Here is a 20,187-nt window from a genome sequence, read left to right on the forward strand (position 1 = left end):
AGGCCATACGATTTTCATAATCACTTAACATCAGTGAAACAACTATAAATATAACCACAGAAACTACGGTTTTCATAATCACCTAACATCAGTGAAACAACTATAAATCTAAACACAGAAACTACGGTTTTCATAATCACAATACACAGAAACTACGGTTTTCATAATCTAAACACAGAAACTACGGTTCGAACCTATGTGAATAGAACCGGAACTTCCGGTTGTATTTTTCTTCGCTCGTTGAAAAGCTACAAAAAATACAAATCTAAATCAGATGTAAAATAAAACCTAGAAATGATTGTTAATCAGTAGGAATTTTACTTTTCGAAAAATCCTTTAGAGTTGTATCCATTTGTTAGACAAAGTAGATGATGTTGACGACTTGAATGCGGTTTAATCGGCGATGGCGACGGCGACAGCGAATGCGGTTTAATCGGCGATTTTACGATGCTAAACAGAGAGGAGAAGAGAGACGAAACGCTGTGTGAAAGATGACGAGACGCGGTTTTCAAATCAATTCATTTTACGCACGTAACATGATTTTGGATTTAATTCGATGTCCAATGACAATAATACCCCTGACTTGTTATTGTGGAGTAAATTTAGGATTGAGGGAGCTAAAATCTCATTAAATTCGAAAATTAATATTAGCCCTTGATTTTTTTGATCTTGTGGCTATTATTTGTTCTCTAGTTATTTGGTTAAGGGTTGTTTGCCATAGATCACTACTCTATGTAGATATATATATATATATATATATATATAGAGTCCCATTATTCACAAATCCACTCTTAAAGACCGAACCACCGAACCATACCAAATTAGGGTTTTTAGATCTAGTTTTTTTATGGATGAGAGACACAAATTTATCAATTATTTCCGCCTTCATCACGAGCCTATTTTAATTCATCCGAAAGTAAATAAGTCATACTAACATGTTACGAAGATTTAACTTCATTCCAGTAGGTTTTTACTTCATTCCAGTAGGTTTTTACTTCATTCCAGTAGGATTATTACTTCATTTCAGTACGTAAATGCGGTTTCGCCGTCGCGTGCCGTTCTTTCTCTCTACAATATCTATCACCACCGCCACAACGCTGATATAGTATAATAAACACATGGAATGATGTAATAAATTATTGGAATGAAGTATGTGTAGAAGCAGTTGAAGTCCTACTGGAATGAAGTAAAAACCTTATCCAATGAAGTAATAACATTTATGAATGAAGTAATAAACGCACTTGAATAAATTGCATTTTTTAATGTAAATAAAGTAAAAACTCAGGTCAATGAATTCAAATGAAACATATGTTGAATTATTTCAAAACCTAGTGGAAGAAAGTAAAAACATGTTGTAGTTTCAAGGTATTACGTACGGAATGAAGTAATAAACCTATACAATGAAGTAAAATGGGCTTGTAATGAAGACCAAAAAATTTACACAGCAGCACATCTCATCAAAAAAACTAGATCTAATGGCCCAGATTTGGTCTCTAGTTCGGTCTTTAAAATTGGTTCGACATTGATCACAACTCTCTATATATATATATATGTATATATATTGAGTGAGAGTAGGGGTGGTAAAATGGTTAGCAGGTAATGGGTAATTTTCATCTCGACCCGCTGGGTATCGGGTACCCGCTACTCGACGATAACGGTAAACATGGCAGGATCGGGTAGTGTGTTTTAGAGTTTTGCGGGTAGTGGGTATACCCTTTAATCCCGATATTACCCGTTATTATTAGTACTAGTCATATACCATCTTTTAATACTCCCTTTGTTCCATATTAATATAGGTGCTTCAATTATCTAATGATAATTAATCATCATAATAGAATGATGCCTTATATATCATACATCTTGTACTATTTAATTTGATCAAGATTATCAATATGCAATGATGATAACAAGAATTAAATTAACAGTTAGTATTTAACTTCTAAGAATCTTATATATATATATATATAGCCCATTAGCGTAGTGATATAGGGCAAGTGCCCATTAAACACATAACTAGAGAACAAATCACAGCCACAAGATCAAGAAAATCAATGGCTAGTATTAATACATGTAATTTTCTAATTTAAAGGAGAAATTAGTTCCCTTTATCACAAATTTACTTCACAATAACAAGGCGGGGGTATAATGGTCATTGACAGCCAAAATTATGTTACGTCATTGCAAACTGCACTAATTTAACAGCTTCTCCACCGAAGGAAGCTCACCAGCTTTCCGATTGATGGATTTTGCTCCGTGCGATCACAACAATGCATCGCCTCCCCAAAATCTTCCCCGAACGCCGCAAAAGTGACTCTGAATCCGTCTCCGGCGGCAGCTCCAGCTCAAGCCGCCGCGCTGCCAGCTCGAAGCTAAGGCTCGAGCGCCGCAACGCAAGGAAGAATATCGACTACGATTACTCGCCGTCCTCCGCCTCGGCTCCTTCTTCCTCCTCCTCGTTGTCGTACTACACCGCGTTGGAGGAGTCTTTGATTTGTCTTTGAGGCTTTGATGAGTTTTGCTATCCTTTAATTAGATGATGATTTCTAGGATTTGGAAGACTTCTTCATCTTTAATTATTTGTATGGTTTAATTAGATTTTATTATCCATGCCGTGAAAAGTTATGCTCACTTTTAAATCTTTTTTTTCATGCCAAAAAACGACTAATTAATGGTTATTTTAGCTTTTTTTAGGAGCGGGGGATAAATTTAATTTCGTTAATGTCAAATGAAAAATGGGATTTAAGGACCGTGATGTAACAAATTTCAGTTAATGGATTTGTTAAGAAACAGATCGATTAAAAATAAAATCATGCTAATAGTTATGCGTTTTGTTAACAAGAGTGAAGTAAAATCATGCTAATAGTGATGTGTTTTGTTAAATAATGCTAATAGTGATGTGTTTTGTTAACAACAAAGAAAAATCATGCTAATAGTGATGTGTTTTGTTAACAAGAGTGAAGTAAAATCATGCTAATAGTGATGTGTTTTTTTAACAACAGTGAAGTAAAATCATGCTAATTGTGATATATAATCACTTATTGCCATTAATTTTGAATTAAATATTTTTTGTGGCACGAGCTGGTTGTTCCACTTTGTGTTATTTAAATATAGTGGAAATTGTTTAGCAGTCCTTAAGGTGATAAAAAATAAAACAACCTCCACTTGGATTCTTTGATTAAAAAAATGTTACGAATCTAATTAATAGGAGTACTTAAATAAGCACTTAAATTCGCTTATTCCACATTTGTTAATAACTTTTCTCTTGGTATCTGTTGAGGCCGCAGCTCCCCCATCATGTTCCTGAATGCGTCGCGCAGCGCCGCATAAACCGTCGCCGGAAACCTCGTCACCGTCGTCCCCGAGTCCACGATCACCCCTCCCCTCCCCCGCCGACCAATCGCAAACGCGCCGCGCTGGATCCTCAGATATTTCCCGCCGACGCTGATCCTAGTGAGTCCGACGTAGAGGTACAGCCACTGACGGACGATGCATACAGCGCCGGAGCTGAAGAAGTCGACGAGATCACCAACGACGGCGGTGGTGCAGCTGCCGGAGCCGTCTGAGAAGGCGTCAGAGTGGGCGGAGTCTGCGGCAGCTCCGCCACAGAGACAGCTAGCGCGGCGCATGGATTCATGATGATTATATGTTATTCATGAATTCACATTGATGTATTGAATTCCCAAAATGCCCTTGGACAAGTTTTTTTTCATAAAAATCTGAAAGTTTGTTTAAGCCATAGGATTAATTTGGAGTATTAAGATATGTGACTGAGATTTGTTCTCTAGTTATACACTTAATATTAGTTATACTTTGATCATCTCCCTAGCCCATTATCCACAAATCTAGTCTTAAAGACCGAACTAAAGACCAAATTTTGGCCATCCATTTTTCTTAATCTTTTAGTTAGGATTAAATTACAATTAATTTAATATTTATTCAATAAAAACTTTTTTATTTTTATTTTAATTCATTATTTTTTTAATTTTTTTAATTTTTTTAATTTTTTTATTCAATAAAATTTATTGGAGTAAATAATGAACTATATTCACTACATAATGAACTAAATGAACGTATGTTATGAAGTAATTTTTCTTATTCATTACATACCAGATTTACTTCAACTGAAAGATAATTATGTCATAACACATTATGAAGTAATAAACTAATGGAATGAAGTAATAGCATGACTGAATGAAGTAATAAACTAACGGAATGAAGTAATAAACTAATGGAATAGAGTAATAGCACGACTGAATAATGTAATAACTTAATTACTACTGTTTAACGTTTAATACAGTTAACATTGTATTTCAATAAAAGGTCATATTTACTTCATTACTAACATTTATTTGGTTCATTATTTATTGAATATAGTCCATTACTACCGCTTAACGTTTAACACTAAAATTTATTGTATCATTAATGTATTTCAATAACATGTCAAAATTACTTCATAACATACTACATTTAGTTCATTATTTAGTGAATATAGTTCATTATTTACTCCGGCAAGTTTTTATTGAATAAAAAAAAGTTTAAAAAATTTTAAAAATATTTTAAAAAAATTAAAATTTAAAAAGTATTTATTAAATAAAATATTAAATTAATTGTAAATTTGGTCTCTAGTTCGGTCTTTAAGAAGGGTTCGACATTGATCACATCTCTCTCTCTCTCTATATATATATATATATGGTAGGAGTTGTGTTACAGCAAAACTCAATCTTATTGCCGAACCACATAACCACACCCAAAGGTCATATTTAGAGAACTTGTAGGTCATTCTTAGTCTGTTTTAGGTCAGTATGACATAAAATGATCTAAATATGACATCCGTATTTTTCAAATCCGAATTTTATAAGCATGACCTAAAACAAACTAACAATGTCTTAATATGACCTAAAACAAGCTAACCATGACGGGTTCAGCAGTTCGGTCTTTAAAATTGGTTCGACATTGATTATAACTCTAGAGTTGTGTTACAACAAAACTCAATCTTATTGTCGAACCATAGAACCACACCCAAAGGTCATATTTAGGGAACATGTAAGCCATTCTTAGTCTGTTTTAGGTCATGATAGTAAGTATGACATAAAATGATCTAAATATGACATCCGTATTTTTCAAATCCGAATTTTATAAGCATGACCCAAAACAAACTAAGCATGACCTAAAACAAACTAACAATGTCTTAATATGACCTAAAACAAGCTAACCATGACGGGTTCAGCAGTTCGGTCTTTAAAATTGGTTCGACATTGATTATAACTCTCTCTCTATATATATATAGGTGTGTTGAAATGACAACACTTCTTAAAGTGATACTGTGACACCACGTATCCTGCAATATTGCATTTTTTATGATTGCCACACGGCAGTTGATTATTCGTCCATGTGTACAAATGATTGGCTAAGAATGGTGGTATGATGTCACTTTAAGAGGTGTTGTCATTTTAACACAGACCTATATATATAGGGGAGCATTAGGGTGCCACCATAGTTAGAGTGATAACATACCACCAACCTCGTGCTGCCACGTGGCACGCTATCCAGCAATACGAGGGGCGTATCCAGGAATATCATAGTAAGTGTTTTAGATGGATTTCTACATATTGCATGATAGTACTACATGGATTGCAGAGTCTTTTTTTAAAAAAAATTAACTCCTGTATAAGGAAGGAAATTACAAATAAACTCCTATACTATAAATAGGAGGAAATTACAACTGATGTCAAGAGGGCTCGAACTCGGCACCTCATGCAATAATGTCTAAGCTCCTTGCCGCTAGGACAAAGGCTCTGGACAACATGGATTGCAGAGTTAAGTGCTCATTATTGTCTATAGTGCAAAATAACGGTATAAAAAAACAATCTGTCTATATATATACTGCAACTGAAACATTCTATGCATACACTGCAATCCACCTATTACTATCATGCAATATGTAAACGCATACTGAATGAATATTGCTGGATACGCCTCTAATATTGCTGGATAACGTGACATGTGGCAGCACTATCATACACAGAAAAATAAAATATAAGCCAATCATTTAAGAAAACTAATACTCTCTCTATCTCCTAAAAATATAAACTTTAGAAACGACACGAGTTTTAATACAAAATTGGTAAAGTAGCAAAAATAGAAAGAGAAGTGTGTTAGGGGAAAATGAATGACACCTCATTAGAGAGAAATAAATTTCCTTAAATAGAAAGTTCCTATTTTTAGGGGACAAATCCAAAAAGAAAGAGTTTCTATTTTTAGAGAAGAACGAAGGAAGTATTTAAAATCTAAAGTACTCATGACATAATTCTAAGATTGCTTAACATAAAATTGATGATAAATTATTTAACCATAAGTTCTAAAAAAGTCCAGGTTTCAAAATAAATCTAAAATCTAAATAGTTGAATGACATTGTTCCAAGTCGATAATCTTTAACGCTTTGGCTTGATCATTAGCTTCATCCTCGTCATCTTACGAATCTTAATCTTCTATTAACAAAATTACATATTAATATGTACTAATATAGTTGATAATTTAGAATTACAAAATAAAAGTAAAATCTTACCATTAGAATATCCATGCAACCAAATACGCGTGCATCTAGGAGCTGGCATTTTATTGGGAAGGAGTTTTTTCTGTATTTATTTAAGACATGTGCTTCAATGCTAAAACACATGTCATTAACACTAAAAATCCTCCTTCCACATCCTCAAAACAAGCAAATAGCCCAGCCATAGCCTAGCCATAGCCTAGCCACATCACTCAAAATTATATAAAACAAATAATTAACAATCACACAAAATACGAAATTAAATTTACGACAGTTCTACGAGAAAATTCAATAATATTATTAAAATTTTAAAAGCACATTAATTAAAAAAATTACATAATTAAAAAAGTACATTAATTAAAAAAAAGTACACTAATTAAAAAAAATTACATAATAAAAAAAAACTAACGCCGTGCAGTCCTCTGCGCTCATAACTCTTCAATTAAATCCTTTTAGAGTCGAATATGAGCCTCCGTTTGGCGCATGTCGGCATGTGCTTGGAGGCGGCCGGCTTCATCGTGAGGTACCCCACTCCGTACTTTGGGGGCGGCCACGCCGTGGCCTGGACTGGCTTCATTATCGTCGTTGGTCCAACTAGTCAGTTGTACACCTTCATCTTCGACAATCATGTTGTGCATGATAATATAGGCGTACATTATATCAGCAATGCAGTCGACATGCCACAAACGCGTTGGACCCCTAACTGCCGCCCATCGAGACTGGAGCACACCAAATGCGCGCTTCACGTCCTTGCGCACCGACTCCTGCCGTGCCTCAAAGTAGGCCTTCCTCTCATCTGATGCGCATCGGATCGTCTTCAGAAAGACTGGCCCCCTAGGGTATATCCCATCCGCCAAGTAGTAGCCCATATCATGCCGGTTGCCGTTGGCGACAAAACTGATGGCCGGACCGACACCCTGGCACTGCTCGTTGAACAGTGGCGATGAGTTAAGGACGTTGAGGTCGTTGTTCGAACTGGCTATCCCAAAATAGGCATTCAAAATCCGCAGCCGGTAATCAGCTACGGCCTCGAGGATCATCGTGGGATTCTTTCCCTTGTAGCCGGTCATGTAGAACCCCTTCCGGGAAGCGGGACAGTTCTTCCACTCCCAATGCATACAATCTATGCTGCCTAACATCCCCGGGAACCCATGCTGTTCCCCGTGCATCCGCAAAAGATCCTGGCAGTCTTCGGGGGTAGGGCTTCGAAGGTACTGATCACTGAATATTTCAATCAAGCCAAGACAAAAATACTTCATACATTCAAGGGCAGTCGTCTCACCGATATAGAGGTACTCGTCCCACATGTCTGCCGCGCCTCTGTAGGCCAACTGCCGGATTGCCACAGTGCACTTTTGAATAGGTGTGTGGCCGGGTCTGCCAGCCGCATCGTGCCTGAAGCGGAAATACAGATATCGATGCTCCAAAGCGTTAACAATACGCATAAACCGGGCCTTGCTCATCCTAAAACGGCGCCTGAAATGGTTGGCGTTGAACCGCGGCTCCTGTGCGAAGTAGTCTTCATATAGGCGCTGATGTGCAGCTACGTGATCACGATCAATCACTTCTCTGCGGTGGACCAGGCGAGGCCGAGGTACCGCCGGCTGCAAGGCCCTCTGCATCCATCGATCAATCTCACGGTTCGTATAGGCCTCTAGCGCTTCGTTCATTATACGATCGTACTCCTCAGCATCCCTACCACTCCACCACTACTACCACCAGCGTTACTCATTTCTCGGTGTTGATCTTGTACAGAAATTAAGATAGAGAGAGTACTCGTTAAAACAAGTGGTGCGAATGAAAATGACGTGCAAAGCCCGTATATATAGTGTTTCGAAAATTTAAAAAAAAATTAAAAATCGGCTAGGCGATGCGCTAGGCGATCCGGACGCTGCAATAGCACCGAGCGGATCGCCCAGCGCCCCGAAATCGCCTAGCGCTAGGCGGTTTTTTATTCCGAAATTGGCTAGGCTGTTGCAATGGACCGCCTAGCACCGGCGCTCGGCTAAGCGCCATTGCGGATGGCCTAAGCATTACTTTATCTAAACTATCTAGAGGATTGGACTAAACTATAGAACTAACTAAACTAAAGACGGAAAGTAAAAGATCTGATTCCTTCTGTGGTGGAACATCCTCTATTTATAAGCTCGGCAACGACCTCCAGCTGGATAACGATCTTGGCAGGGAATATCCGCTCACGCTGAGAGTGAGCGACTCATCGATTGCTACGTGTTTTCCTTCTAGAATGATGACTCTTTTCAGTAACAGATTCATGACTCTGCTCCGCCCTTGCGTCTCATATATCAGCACGTGTCCCCTTCTAGAACGTTGTCCTTGATAACAGAATGATGCGCACCATCCAGCTCATTGCCTCACATGTCCTTCTTCTGGAAGCCAGTGGTCCCCTCCTTGACTGCTTGATTACCCCCATTGATCAACTCCCCTGCTTTTTGGCCTTTTTCGTCAATTGTACTTGCTGGATCAGTTTGGCCTTGTTGCCTTGGTCAAGCGGCATTTCTGCACATTTAACACTTGCTTTGCGTGATAAAACCGATCAAGTAGCATACATTTTACCCCTAAACCGATGCATGAAATGGGCCTTATCAAACTGCTCACAGTTAAAACATACTTGTCCCCAAGTATAAAGAAAAAGAAAAGAAAAAGAAAAGAAAAAGAAAAGAAAAAGAAAAGAAAAAGATAAGACAAATTTCAGGCATGGTTTACTCATTTCAAGAAAGTAAAAGAAGACGAAAAAGAAAACAAGACTCGAAATAAAAAAAATATTCACATAGATGGATTAGATCGAATAAATTTTCAACAATCATACCCGAGGTCGAGGTCAATTCATTTTCCAGCAGCTTATGCTTCTTCCTTTTCGATTTTACTTGATCAAGGTGTCAGTTCGTCAAGATTGCCCAATTTTGAAACCACTGTTGGATTCACTCAGTCACTCATTTCTCACCAGAGATGTTAGGACTGTTCACTCGATATTGCCACAAATTTAATACCTCGAATCGGATTGCACAAGATAGTTCCTTAAGGTCTTCGTTTCGGGTGTAATGGGGCATAAGGGTAGTGGTGTATTAAGGTAGGGTCCTAGGGGTTCTAAGTTTAAAAATATAAACCGTAAAAAGAAAAACTGTACGCCATGTCCCTAAGCCGTTGGCTAATAATAAGAATGCATCTACTTCTTCTTATTTAACTGAGTGTTGTTCTAACTTGTGGCACAATAGATTGGGACATGTAAATCAAAATGACATTAAAAGATTAGTAAGTTTAGATTTACTAAAGGCAAATGAAGTAGAAACTCAAAACAAATGTGAAACTTGTCTTGAGGCGAAAATGACTAAGTTACCGTTTCATTCGGTTGAACGGAACACGAAACCCCTTGAATTAATTCACACGGACGTATGTGACTTAAAATTGGTGCAAACAAGAGGTGGTAAAAAATACTTTATCACATTCATAGATGATTGCACACGATATTGTTATGTCTATCTTTTAAGAAGTAAAGATGAAGCAATAGAAGCGTTCAAAAATTATAAGAACGAAGTCGATAATTAACTTGGATGTAAAATCAAAATGATTCGAAGTGATAGAGGGGGTGAATACGTAGCCCCGTTTGAGGAATTATGCAACGCAAGTGGTATAATTCACCAAACGACTACACCATATTCACCACAATCTAATGGCGTTGCAGAACGCAAGAATCGAACTTTCAAAGAGATGATGAATGCGTTACTAATCAGTTCGGGGATGTCCCAGAACATGTGGGGGAAGCTGTTTTGACAGCCAACTACATCCTAAACAAAATCTCACGCAAAGGTAAGGACGTTGCTCCTTATGAGCTGTGGAAGGGAAGGAAACCATCCTACAAATACCTCAATGTGTGGGGGTGTTTGGCTAAGGTAATGGTTCCTCCGCCCAAAGAAGTTACAATCGGTCCTAAAATGGTTGATTGTATCTTTATTGGGTATGCACTTAATCGTAGTGCATATAGATTCGTTGTCCACTAGTCTGAAATACCGACTGTGACCGTGGGAACAACAATCGAGTCAAGAAATGCAGTATTTCTTGAAAATATATTTCCTCGCAAAGAAAAGGAAAATATTGCACCCAATTCTGAGACGAGAATTGAGGATGAAACCACTAGTTCTAAATCAGTGGATGAAGAGCCAGAATCGCGCAAGCGAACAAGGCCTGATCCAAACGATGCGGTACCAAGACGTGGTAGCAGGGTCAGAACACCAAAGACATTTGGTCCTGACTATATTGCATTTATGTTGGATGAAGAGCCAACCAACATCAATAAAAGTAGCCTTTGCTGGCCCAGACGGGTTGCATTGGAAAGAAGCTGTTCAAAGCGAAATTAATTCAATTTTGCTAAACCACACGTTGGTGTTGGTTGATCTACCTGAAGGTGCTAAACCTTTAGGATGCAAATGGGTCCTTAAAAGAAAGTTTAAGGCCAATGGAACAGTGGACAAGTATAAAGCTAGACTGGTAGTCAAAGGCTTTGAGCAACAGAAAGGGTACGATTTCTTCGATACCTACTCACCTGTAACGAGGATTACATCAATTCGAGTGTTTCTCGCGATTGCTGTTGTACACAATCTTGAGATTCATCAAATGGATGTTAAGACTGCGTTTCTAAATGGTGACCTTGAAGATGAAATCTATATGGAACAACCTGAAGGTTTTCTAGTACCTGAACAAGAGAAAAAGGTATGCAAGCTGGTTAAATCCCTCTATGGATTGAAACAAGAGCTGTTGCAGTGGCACTTGAAATTTGATAACGTGATGTTATCAAATGGATTTAAAATCATCGAATGTGACAAATGTGTCTACATTAAGAACACTGATAATGGATATGTTATAGTGTGTCTCTACGTTGATGATATGTTAATCATGGGTAGTAACACCCAAGTGATTAACGACACGAAAGCTATGTTGAAGAGAAACTTAGACATGAAGGATATGGATCTAGCCAATGTAATTCTTGGAATGAAAATTCTAAGAACATCCGAAGGAATCACATTAACACAGTCTCATTATGTTGAGAAATTATTAAAGAGGTCCAATGCCTATGATGGCATCCCGGCTAAGACGCCTATAAAGCTCAATGTTCACTTGAGCAAGAACCGGGGTGAGCCCGTTGCACAAGAAGATTATGCACGGGTCATTGGATGCATTATGTATCTTACTAATTGCACTCGACCTGATATTTCTTGCGCCGTGAACAAGTTGAGTCGTTATAAGAGCAATCCAAGCAAAGAGCATTGGAAAGCTCTTGTAAGAGTTTTGAGATATCTCAAGTATACTCAAAATCATGGGCTACACTTTTTGAGATACCCCCGGTACTTGAAGGGTACTGCGATGCAAATTGGATATCCGATAACAAAGACTCACTTTCAACAAGTGGATATGTCTTTACTATTGGAGGTGGTGATGTCTCGTGGAAATCCACGAAACAGACATGTATAGCCCGATCCACTATGGAATCTGAATTCATAGCTTTAGATAAAGCCGCGGAGAAGCCGAATGGCTTAAAAACTTTCTTGAAGATATTCCATGTTGGTCAAAGCCCGTGCCTCTAGTGTTAATTCACTGTGATAGCCAAGCCGCTATTGGGAGGGAAAACAGTGGCTTGTACAATGGTAAGTCTCGATACATTCATCGACGACATAATACCGTGAGACATTAGATCACAACAGGGGTGATTACAATTGACTACGTAAAGTCATTGGATAATCTAGCGGATCCGCTAACCAAAGGGTTAAATCGTGATCAAATGAATAAATTGCTAGAGGGAATGGGTTTGAAATCCACAAACTAAAGAATTGTCATAGTGGGAACCCAACCATGATGACTGGAGATCCCAAGAACTTGGTTCAATGGGAAAACTAAGCTATGAGAGTTCGTGTGAAACACTCATATATATATATTCCCTAGAGCGCAATAGAGTGTTGGAAAACTTGCCTAGTGATGAGGTTAAGTCTATGACTTTTAATGACCCCTAAAGGATCTCGTTGAGAAGAAGTTCTCAAGGAGACTAAGTATGGCAAGATACTTAACGAGGAATCACCTATGTAAGTGTGAAGTGGGGCCGCTTCAAACAATACACTTATGAATCCAAAGTGGTGTCCAAGGCCTGAAATGGAAACAAAACGTGAGAACGGATGAGGTTGAGGTGTTTAAGTGTTAACATCATTGTCTCGGTGCACGACGTGGAGGAATAGTTCAAAGCATCACGCTATTAGTCCGCCTGTGTATCCGATGGTGTTGACTATGGATGGTTCAAAGCCAAAAACTACCTATCCTTATGCTTACATACCTCTTGAGGGTTGAGCTTGTGTCTGCATACATATGCATTTGGCAATTTCCACTCATGTGGGGGATTGTTGGAATCGTGCTTTGTCAAATGATTTTTGACTAATAATAAATGTTACAAGACATTTAATTTTGTGAAATTAAATGCAATAACGTCGATCTACGTTCCGAGTAGATGGCCGTAGTATATTCATTTTCTCAAATCCGATTCCCGGTGAGTGAGAAATAATATATTAAAGTTGGTCACAGTAAAGCTAGAAATGAGCTATGTGAAAAGACTAAGGAATTAATTAACTAAGTGTTAATTATCCCACATCGGGGATGATAAACTTCTTTGATGAAAGTATTTAATCAGATGAATTATTATGTGTAATAATTATCGTGGAATAAGATGGGTGACAGAGCCTACACGCGCGCACACGTCGCGCCGCCGCCCGCCCGCGACCCGCGACCCGCGACCCGCGCACCGCGCACCATGACCCGTGACCCGTGCCCCATGCACCGGGTGCCTGGTGCCTTGGACCTTGGTTCTTGGCTCTTGGCAATTGGTCTTTGGGTGGTCTTTGGCTGTTCTTTGGAGCTAGTCGTTGAGCGTGGTTCGTGCCCCGCGTGTTCTTTTTAGACCAACCCAAACTCCACGCTATACCCGACGGGTCCTAGTCCACGTCATGGTCCCGCTGGACCCGACACACAACGGGAGACAAAAGGTCCCCGCTAGACCCCCGACGCACAACGGGAGACAAATGGTCATTATTTGCCAGGTCTGCGAACCATGGTTCAGCGTTCAGCTGACACTTCCCTTTCTCAGCATCTCCTGGACCTGTGATCGCCATTATTTCCTCCCAACTGATAGGTCTAGGAAATTTTCCTATGTAGTACAGATGTTCCTCCGGGAATGCATCAGGTATAGCTTCCTCCGTTTCTCTCTGGAAAATCCGACTCAAATGGTCAGCCACTTTATTCTCTGTCCCCTTTTTGTCTCTCACTTCCCAATCAAATTCTTACAAGAGTAGCACCCAACGGATTAACCTGGGCTTGGACTCCTTCTTCGCCAGCAAGTACTTGATAGCCGCATGGTCGGTAAAAACTATCACTCTCGACCCCAGTAAGTATGGCCGGAACTTTTTAAATGAATACACGACTGCCAGCATTTCCTTTTCCGTGGTGTCATAGTTTTTCTGGGCCTGGTTGAGTGTCTTCGAAGCATAGAAGATCACGTAACTTTTTCCATCAACCCTTTGACCTAGTACCGCCCCTACTGCGTAGTCACTTGCATCACACATTATTTAAAACGACAGACTCCAGTCGGGTGCCCTGATGATAGGGGCAGATACTAATTTATCTTTCAATAGTTGAAAAGCCTTTTTACACTCTTCGTTGAAGACGAAATCAACTTCATTATGCAACAAATGGGTGAGTGGCTGGGCAATTTTCGCGAAGTCCTTTATGATTCTTCTATAGAAACCTGCATGCCCTAGGAATCCCCTAACTTCTTTCTGATTCGTAGGGTACGGTAATTTCGAAATCACATCGACCTTAGCTTGGTCCACCTGTATGCCTTTCTCCGAGACTACATGCCCCAAGACGATTCCCTCAGGCACCATGAAGTGACACTTTTCGAAGTTTAGGACCAAATTCTTTTCCTGGCATCTCCTCAATACTACGTCCAGGCTAGCTAAACAGGACTCGAAAGAGTTCCCATATACGGTGAAATCATCCATGAAAATCTCGATACAATCCTCCAGTAGATCCGAGAAGATACTCATCATGCAACGTTGAAAAGTACCTGGCGCATTGCATAGCCCAAACAGCATCCTTCTATAAGCACACATGCTAAAAGGGCACGTAAATGTAGTCTTCTCTTGGTCTTCGGGATCTACATAGATCTAGAAGTATCCACTGTATCCGTCAAGGAAACAAAAATATTGCTTACCAGCCAGCCTTTCTAACATCTGATCAATGAAGGGTAGGAGAAAATGATCCTTCCTGGCTGCTTCATTCAGTTTCTTGTAATCGATGCACATCCTCCACCCAGTGACAAGTCGAGTGGGCACCAATTCATTTTTGTCATTCTTAACTACCTAAATTCCTGACTTTTTAGGTACCATGTGACCGGACTGACCCATTCACTGTCTGGTATGGAGTAAATGATGCCTAGGGAAAGCAGCTTCAAAACTTCTTTCAGAACTTCCTCTCTCATGTTTGGATTTAGGTTACGTTGTGGATCTCTACAGGCCTTAGCTCCTTCTTCCAACCTGATATGATGCATGCAAAGATCCGGACTGATCCCTACTAGGTCTGAAAGAGTCCATCCTATTGCCTTCTTATTTCTTCTGATTACCACAAGTAGGTCTCTTTCTTATTCCTTGGTCAAGTTGCTGTTGACGATGACCGGGAAAGTCTCATTTTCTTCTAGATAGGCATACTTAAGGTCTGACGGGAGAGTTTTCAGTTCCTTCTTGGGGGTACTTATTTCCTGGGGCAAGGGATTCTTTTTTGTAGCATCTGTTGTCATTCCCGTCCCAGACCCGAAAGAACTTTCCATACTAGCCACCTGGACCGATTCCCTTGACCTAGCTGTATCTGGATTTTTACAAAACTCCGAAATAGCTTCGGCTAGCTCCTCATCCGTTAATTCCTTCGTGTGCATTGCCTCACACCAACCAGCTACTTCTCTGTCAATAGAGTGACTTAACTCTGAATTTTCAATTTGCTCCTGCATTAACTCGGTCTCAAGATATTCCTGGACCAGGGGGTTAATAACATCCATAGCATGCAAATTCTCTACATCTAGAGGTTTCTTCATTGCTTCATCTATGCTAAATGTATAATTTTCCCCATTATAGTCCAGGCATATTGTTCCATCAAAGACATCGATAATGGTCTTAGCGGTACGCAGGAAAGGTCGTCCTAAAAGCACCCCGCTAGACTCGGCAGATTCATTATCACTCATTTTAATTACATGGAAATCGGCCGGATACAGAAAATCATGCACTTTGACTATTACATTTTCTAAAACTCCCTCTGGACAAATGCACGACCTATCCGCCAATTGGATCACCACTTTTGTATTCACCATCCCTACTCCTACCAACTTTTTGTATATGGAAAGCGGTAAAACATTTATCGATGCCCCTAAATCACACATGGCATGCTCAATTCTGACATCACCAATGGAAATGGGTAAGGTGAACATACCTGGGTCAGTGCATTTCGAAGGCATCCTACATTTCTGAATCACTGCTGACACGTTTTCTCCAATCAGGATCTTCCCACTGGGTCTTGTCTTTCCAGCTATAAACTCCTTGATGAATTTACTGAAGACCGGCAGCTTCAAAGCCTGTAAAAACGGTAGGTTTATCTCCAACTTTCCAAAGATATCCATGAAATCCACTGGTTCATCCTTCTTCTTCTTAGCCTCTCCTCGGTGTGGAAATGGTTTCATTTGTTTCCCTGGTCTTGTAGATCCTCCAGCTGGAAGCTCGCCTATTTCCTCCCTTGCTAATTCTTTCTCTGCTTCTGGCTCTGGGTCTAGGAAAAATTGTTCAGCTTCACTAGGTAGCGGTTTCTCTAGATCACCTTCCCAAAGGTCATCTCCTCTTACGATACTGCCCCCCTTCGAGTTTCCAAGTTCGGGAGCTGAGTTCTTCCCTTTTTCGCCTTCCGTGGGAGGTGTCTCTCCATTCATCCTTATCACTGGACCGTCATAACCTCGCTCAGATCTCAAAGTGATTTGACTGATGTTAGCTCGGTCTGGAGGCCTTACTGAGGCAGGACTCTTTCCTTCGTTCCCTCGCATCTCGATCAAGGAAGTCGCGATCTGGGACAATTGTTTGGCCAACATGTCCATTGCTGCTTTCTGCTCTAACTGAGCGTCTTGAAGCTTATGCACCACGCCATTGTTAGATTGCAAGTTGTTCTGCATATGTTGTTGCGAGCTGACTAGATCATGCATCATATCATCAATATTCCTCGGTGTCTTAGAAATAGGTTGGCTGGGACTCGGTCCACTTTCTTGGTTCTGACGGAAGTTCCCCTGACTTCCTGAACTGTTGTTGTACTGATTTCCTGGCCCTTGGTTCCCCTGGTAAGGAGGTTGGGAATTTTGATAATTTCATGGGTAATTCCTTTGGTGTGGCGGCACATAAGAGTTCCCCTGGTGGTTTTGATTCTTGTTTCCCCAATTCACATGATCTCCCTGGTTCCGGTTGCTCCAGTTGTTCTGCCCCTCTTGATTTCTCCCAGATCAGTTAGTTTGCCTTTCTTGATGCGTCAACTGGGCGTTCTGTTGTGGAGGTGGGTGGTTCGGATCATTGTCAGACCATCTGAAATTGGGATGGTTCCTCCATGGTGCATCCCTCTGTCTCCCTGGATTCCAACTTCCATCTGGGTTCCAACTCCCCATCGCATTAACTTGGACCTGGTAATCTCCTTCTTGAGGACCATAATATTGCTGGGGTGAAATTTCTCCTGCACCCGGAAATTTTCCTTTTTCTTGTGAGGCTGGCGGATTAGTCTTCTCGATTGCATTCAAAAGTGCTTTCTCAAGCCTATCTATTCTTGCCTCGACTCTTTTGTCATCCTGCTCTCTCAGCGCATTTGCTGACCCTCTCCTCATAACATTCCTCGAGCTGTCGTACGCCTTTTTGGCCTCTATCAACTTCTGATGCGAAGCATATTTCTTATACTTTTCCCCCTAAACTACACACTTTTATGTTAATTATAACTCATCAAGTTGTATTTGTATTGAAGTTTAAAAGGGTTGGAAGCTAGAAGTTCGCCGGGTGAAATTGGCAAAGCATGCAGAGATCAGAAACTTCGCCTGGTCGGGCGATCATGAGCTACAAAACGCCCGGTCGGGCGAAACGCATAAAAGCATGAGGAGAGTCCACAAAGTTCGCCCGGTCAGGCGATTCTTCAAGACACAAAACGCCCGGTCGGGTGTTTCCCGCGATGCACCCAGTAGCAGTTCGCCCGGTCGGGCGATTATCCCTTCTAATTTCGCCCGGTCGGGCGTTTGGTGGTTCAATTGCAATTTGGCAGTTTTCTAGCGGCGGTTGAAGGGATAAAAACAGGGGAAATAGGAGAGAAAACGGATGAAAAAAAGAGGAGAAGGGAAGGATTGGAGAGAAGCATGACTTTGGAAGGAGAAAATTGAAGAGATCATTGTCGATTGTTGCTTGGGGGAGATTATTCAAACATTTCATCATCAACTCCTTCATGGTTTCTATGGTTTTAGATCTATCATTCACTCCAAACATGTAGATGGATGAATTAGTTGTTTGATTTATACTATGTTCTTCTTTATCTTATGATCGTCTTCCCCATAATTTCCTTGTTTGAATCTATTACTTTTGGTGCATCATTAGTAGTAGTAGTTCCATTAATCCTAATCGGATGTCTCTTTAACTTTGAATAGGATAGATCCTTGTGGTGACGAATTATCAATTAGAGTTGTTTAGACGATAATGTGGTAATGGATTGCTTGAGCTTATAGTATTTGATCTTCGATTCTCGCGCATCCGTAGGTTTCTTAGATTAATGAAGATTGGTTTATTGAATATGTGTTCAACTATTCTTAAGTTATTGTATGTCGAGCATGTTTAGTGTTAACATCATGAATTGATATTGAAGTCCCGTAATTCATAAGATAGAGTTGGACATTAGAATAAATCATCGTTTTATCCGTGAATGTTTGGAGTAACACGTTCCTCTCTTGATTTGTCTTGCTTGTTTAATCTTTAGAAATTGTTTTAGCTTAATCTTGAAATCAAAATCCTCAAATCAAATCACCTTTTAGTATGTGTTTTCTTTGTCTTAGAATTAAATAATCTTTCCTTCCCTGTGGATCGACACTCAAAGTACTACATTCGACGCTGTACTCTAGCAGTATCGTCGTAATATTAGAGTTAATTAATTGAACTTGAGTGCAAAACCATATTGCTTTAATCGACCTAAAATTACACATCAAGTTTTGGCACCGTTGCCGGGGAAGGCAATAGATTGTTTAATTTCTAGTTTGTGTTTTGTGTTTTATTTGATCTTTCTTTTTATTTTGTAGGTACTCATTTCGTTGTCTTGGGAGGTGTTAGCCATCTACCACGTTTGGACTTGAAGACGAAGGAGTTTTTTTCTAGGTGACAGTTTCCAAACTCTTAGTTTAGGTAGTTTAGTTTTCTTTCAAGCACACACTTTTTATAGGACTTACCCCAAAGTTGTCGAGAGGTCTCGCTTTCGGTAATAGGAAATATATTGTGCTTGTGTTTGGTGTATTTTCTGTTGCGCAGGTAATAATAAAAAGAAAAAAAAATAGTGAATGCACACACGGTCACAGGGTACACCACCGTTTGGACTACTCTGTTATCAAAGAAGGGGAAGGTTTAGAGGTTCAACAACTGAGATCTTTCCGGACTATCCGAGTCCAATCAGAAGTAACTCACTCTTTGGGTTAAGTGCAGAAAGAGATCAAGAGTCGGATACTGAATCAATGGCAGAGAATAACAATGAGATACCACCACCTGTGGGAAGGTTTGGCGACACTCTTAGATCGGGAATTGAGTACCCGGGGGAGTTCGCTTTGCAAATGATAACGTCAACATTCCACCTCACTACATTAGTTTGGTGAACGGAGGAAATCTTTTCCACGGACGGGATGATGAAGATCCGGTGAGTCACCTCAATGCCTTTTATGAGCTTACCAACTCTCATAGACCTCCAAATATGGAGCACCATCGGATTAAGAGGGCAATTGTTTCCGTTCTCATTGAGGGAGAAAGCAAGATGGTGGTATGATTCTTTACCGGGCTATAACATAGCAACATTCCAAGAGCTGAAGACATTGTTCCTTTTGGAATATAACTCCCCAATGAAGATCGAGAAGTTGAGAGAGGAGATCACATCTTTCCGACAGAAATATGACGAGTCTTTTGCAGAAGCTTGGAAGAGATTCACGGAAATGATAAGGAAATGCCCAAGTCATGGACTAGCTCCGGGGCATGACCTTTTGAAATTCTACAAGGGCCTCAACAATGAAGGCATGGGACTAGTCACTGCAGGTTCAAACGGGAACCTAGATGATCTAACTCACGATGAGGTTAGAGCCTTGTTTCAAAGGTTGGCCAATAATCAAAGGAATTGGCATAATCCAAGAAGAGCAGCTGAGAAGGTAGGAGATATATTTGGTGCTACCAAAGATGGGGAAAGAGTGACAGCCATTGAGGCTCAATTGGCGGACATAAGCACTCAAATGTCTTCGATGACAAAAGCTGTGAAATCTCTTCAACTGACTCCTCAACCTCAAGTGATGA

At 40.0% G+C, this 20,187-nt stretch overlaps 1 non-coding gene across 1 annotated transcript; it reads right to left on the bottom strand.

Moving 5' to 3' along the window:
• Positions 1 to 19,757: 19,757 nt before the first annotated feature.
• Positions 19,758 to 19,864, bottom strand: LOC121806099. The gene has a single exon (XR_006051632.1). It is a non-coding gene; the product is annotated as a small nucleolar RNA R71 (small nucleolar RNA).
• Between the last annotated feature and the right edge of the window lie 323 nt (positions 19,865 to 20,187).

This window comes from Salvia splendens, chromosome 5 (genome assembly GCF_004379255.2).
Source record: "Salvia splendens isolate huo1 chromosome 5, SspV2, whole genome shotgun sequence".
Lineage (NCBI taxonomy): Eukaryota > Viridiplantae > Streptophyta > Magnoliopsida > Lamiales > Lamiaceae > Salvia > Salvia splendens.